The sequence below is a fragment of the Monopterus albus genome, unplaced genomic scaffold (assembly GCF_001952655.1).
Source record: "Monopterus albus unplaced genomic scaffold, M_albus_1.0 scaffold154.1, whole genome shotgun sequence".
Lineage (NCBI taxonomy): Eukaryota > Metazoa > Chordata > Actinopteri > Synbranchiformes > Synbranchidae > Monopterus > Monopterus albus.
Window position 1 is genome coordinate 1,186,485 of NW_018128034.1, and position 3,884 is coordinate 1,190,368.

General features: G+C 42.3%; 1 long non-coding RNA gene across 1 annotated transcript in view; it reads right to left on the reverse strand.

Moving 5' to 3' along the window:
• The window catches only part of LOC109968580 (uncharacterized), a 6,724-nt gene extending 3,970 nt beyond the window's left edge, over window positions 1-2,754 (reverse strand). Inside the window, exons 1-2 of the long non-coding RNA XR_002276124.1 lie at window positions 2,724-2,754; window positions 2,357-2,494 (exon numbers count right to left, since the gene is read on the reverse strand). This is a non-coding gene — a long non-coding RNA (uncharacterized LOC109968580). The remainder of the gene's footprint in view (window positions 1-2,356; window positions 2,495-2,723) is intronic.
• Between the last annotated feature and the right edge of the window lie 1,130 nt (window positions 2,755-3,884).

Consider the following 3,884-nt stretch of genomic DNA (forward strand, 5'->3'; position numbering starts at 1 on the left):
GCCCTCCCACCTTACCCCCCTCACCATACTTGGCAGCACTGTATCAGCAGTAAAGTCTTTCAAGTTCCTGGGCTCCACTATCTCCCAGGACCTGGAGTGGTCATCCAACATTGGTGTGAGCCTGACCTCCATGGAGGACCTGTACACCTCACGGGTCAAAAGGAGGGTGGAGAGGATCACTGCACACCCCTCACACCCTGGACACAATTTGTTTGAACTCCTCCCCTCTGGACGGCGTTACAGGTCACTGTGCACCAAGACAACCAGGCACAGGGACAGTTTCTTCCCCCAGGCCATCACTCTGATGAACACTTAACTCATGACAGTATGACTGGACAATGACCCTCAGTGCAATACCTGTAAATATACCTCGTATAGATTATAGAGACTTGTACAGGTTTCTATTTCTTAAGTACTCTGTTTTATCCCTATTTATCTCATTTCAATGAACATTCCTTTGTTTTTCTGCATTGTTTATTGTCTGTTTATACTGCTTATTCTGCATTGTTTGTTGCTGTCAATTCTGCTGTTAATACTGCTATTTTGTTATATTACACAGCCTTATGCTGGTTTACTGTTTGCACATTGAGAGGCGATGTACCTGAGTCAAATTTCTCGTGTGTCCGTCACACCTGGCCAATAAAGCAGATTCTGATTCTGAAGAAGATAAGTCAAGATTAAAAAGTACATTCTTACTGGTAGAGAGCATCCTCACTACTGGCATCACAGTCTGGTGTGGTAACACCACACAGACAGAGAAGAAGGCTCTTCAAAGGGTCATAAAGACTGCAAAGAGGATCACTGGGATTGAACTGCTATGGACACACTATACACACAGCGCTGCCGTAAAAGGGCAGAGAACATAATCAGAGATCCACGCCACCCAGCTCACACTCTGCTCAGACACAAAAACTACACCTACAACCTCAGGCAGGGCAGACAGTATCATCACACACAGAACTAGACTTTACAACAGCTTTTTCCCTGCCTCAGTAAGACTGATGGCAAATATGAAAATGTGAGAATATATGTCCAATAACTCCTTACTAGACATGCGCAATAATAATACAGAAATGTTCCACAAGGTATTTTTGTAAGAGCATCTCATCAACAATATTCTCTTGTTGGACCTGAATAATAGCAGGCAATGGAAACAGGCCTGAATATAAACTGTGTTTTAGTACGTTATAACCCCTCACTACCTCAACAAGCTAATGACATATCCAACTCCACCATGTGAATCACTAAGTGCGATGTTTGAACTTCAATGGGGAAAATACTATTACCCTATTTTTATGTCTTGCGGTTTTAATGCTTGGTCACCTTTATGTAACTTTTTTATTTTAAGACTAACTGTTACGTTTCGCGTCACTCTGCTTCCTGGATTTCAGTTTCTGTTTACTTGTTCCCTCCCCACAACTCTGTCGCCGTCATCAGGCACCATGTCATTCACCTGCTACTCATTTCCTCCTGGTTCTGTTCCCCGCTGTTCCATCACAATTAGCCATCATTTCACCCACCTGCTGCTCGTTGTCTCCCGGTCCCTTTACACATACGGTATATACGCCCTGTTCTTCCGCCGCTCTTTGCTCAAACTGCTAGCGCTACCCTCTGCCAGTGCCACACATCCCACCGCTCTGGTCTCCTGCTCGTCCCTCCCTCCGGGTCCTTCTGGTCTCCTCCTCGTGGTTCCTCCCTGGTTGTCTCCTCCTCATCTCGTGGTTCCTCCTGCACTCCCTGCCTACCTTTGTCTTCCGGTCGTCCAGCATTACTTGTGTTTTATTTAATAAACTGCTTTCTTCAGTTCATCCTCTCTAGTCTGTGTCTGCAACTGGGGTCCACACCACACTCAAACATAACACTAAGTGTTCCTTCTGGCCTTTGACTCCTTACCTTACTCCAAAGGAGAGCTGCAGAAGAATCCCTATATGCCTAGACTGTCCATTTATGCATAAATGGCAAATAAAAAATCTTGACTTCATTTGTGCTGGACGTGTCATTTACAGAATGTAAATTCAATTAGGACCCGCTAAAAACTGCTGAAACTGAATAAGCAATGTACAAAAATGAGCAGTGAAGGTGCTATAACATTGAGATTCTCCAAGGCTGTGGGAGGTCAGTGATATTACCTTTAGTTAAAAGGAGCAAACAAAACATTATACAATGGGTTTAATTGTGAACTGAGGTGTTGTGTATTGAGCGACTGAATCTCTTTTAATGAAGCAGTGAGCTCCGCTGATGATTATGCAGAATCATTTTACTGACTCGATTCTCGTGTTCCTCCCGGTTTATGTTCAATAATCATGATGCAATACATGTACAAACTTGATAGTTTAATTCATTCAAAGATCTTTACCTGAAAGCTCTTCATTTGTTGACATTAATTCAGCCTGCCTAATTCTTTTATTTTTCTGTTGCTGTTCCTCCTCTTCTTTTCTTCTCAGCAATCTATCATACTGAATTACAACATCAAGGTGCTTTCACTCCTTGCGGGCTGGGATTATGCACAGATGAAAAAGCAAGATATTCAGTACAACAGCCATGCAGAACGTTAAAGCAAACCATTAATTCAAACTCTGCAAATCTGCCAAACCATCCATTATGTAAGGGCCATATCAAACAGTGATTATACAAAAAAAGAGCCAACTACAAAAACAAATATTAAGCTATAGCTACTAAACATACATGAGCAGCAGAGCTAGAAGAACAAAAATTCTTATTACCTGTCATGATTCTGTCCCAGGCTTTTATTTTGAGATTACTTCCTGTTTGGTTCACCTCAGTTTTGGACTTGTTACATTTATCAGCTGGTATTGTTTTCACCTGTATCTCATCACCCAGATTGGCAACACCTGCATACATATAGAGGTCACTGAAACAAAGAACCTGCTTACATGCTGTAACCCTTTTTGTGTTTTTAGTTCATTTTTCCCTGAAGTACTCAGCTCTGTAGTTGACTCTTGAGGGAGTGGCTTTGAGGGGGGCCTCTCACCTCTCGAAACACTATAGGTAGCTTCATTTGGGGAAAATGGGACATTGATTTAGGTTGACACGATTTTGGTCATGTCGAAAGGGGGAATTGTTAGGTATTTTTAGTCAAATAGATATTGGTTAGATACTTATATGTATTAGAAATGTTTAGTGTAGACAGGATGTCTAGTTAGACTGTTAAATGCTTAGTCATTCTTAAGGGTACTGCAGGTTGCTTATGGTCAAGGATAACTAGATAGAAAGTTGATTACTGTTAGAAGACAGGATGTTTAATATTATTATTATGACGTGTATACCTGTAGCCTTAGCCATAATATTTTCTTATGTTTAATGTCATGACATGTCATTAGAGGTCGTGTTAGAATGTTTTTAGCTACACACCACTTAATCAACAGACAATCGCACATTGATTTTCTTCATGTTTTGACTACTGCTATGACCAGCTGCAAAGCACCGGGAGCCGTCACGGTTTGGCGTCTTTCTCTGTAGAATGGGTTTAGCCCGAAGTGATATAATGTATAGGCCTGTTGTGGTTCGGGGTCTTTCATCTTTCAGCTTCCAGAGGCTACAGATTGACGACGACGACGACGATGATGATGACCCCCTGTTGGAGTAGAACACATTGATTTTTCCTCATGTTTTGGCTACTGCTCTGGCCAGCTGCAAAGCTGTCCCTGGGAGACGCTGCGACTTGGCGTCTCCTGTTAGCATGGGATTAGCCCAAGGCGATATAATGTTTAGGCCTGTTGGGTTCAGGGTCTTTCATCTTTCAGCTGCCTGTGTGCATGTTGGAGGTGCAAGATACCTGAGCGTGTAATGTTAATTTTTACCTGTGTTCATTGAATAAATCAGCACTGTTTTGAAGTTACTTGGACTGCTTCGTCTCTCAGAGT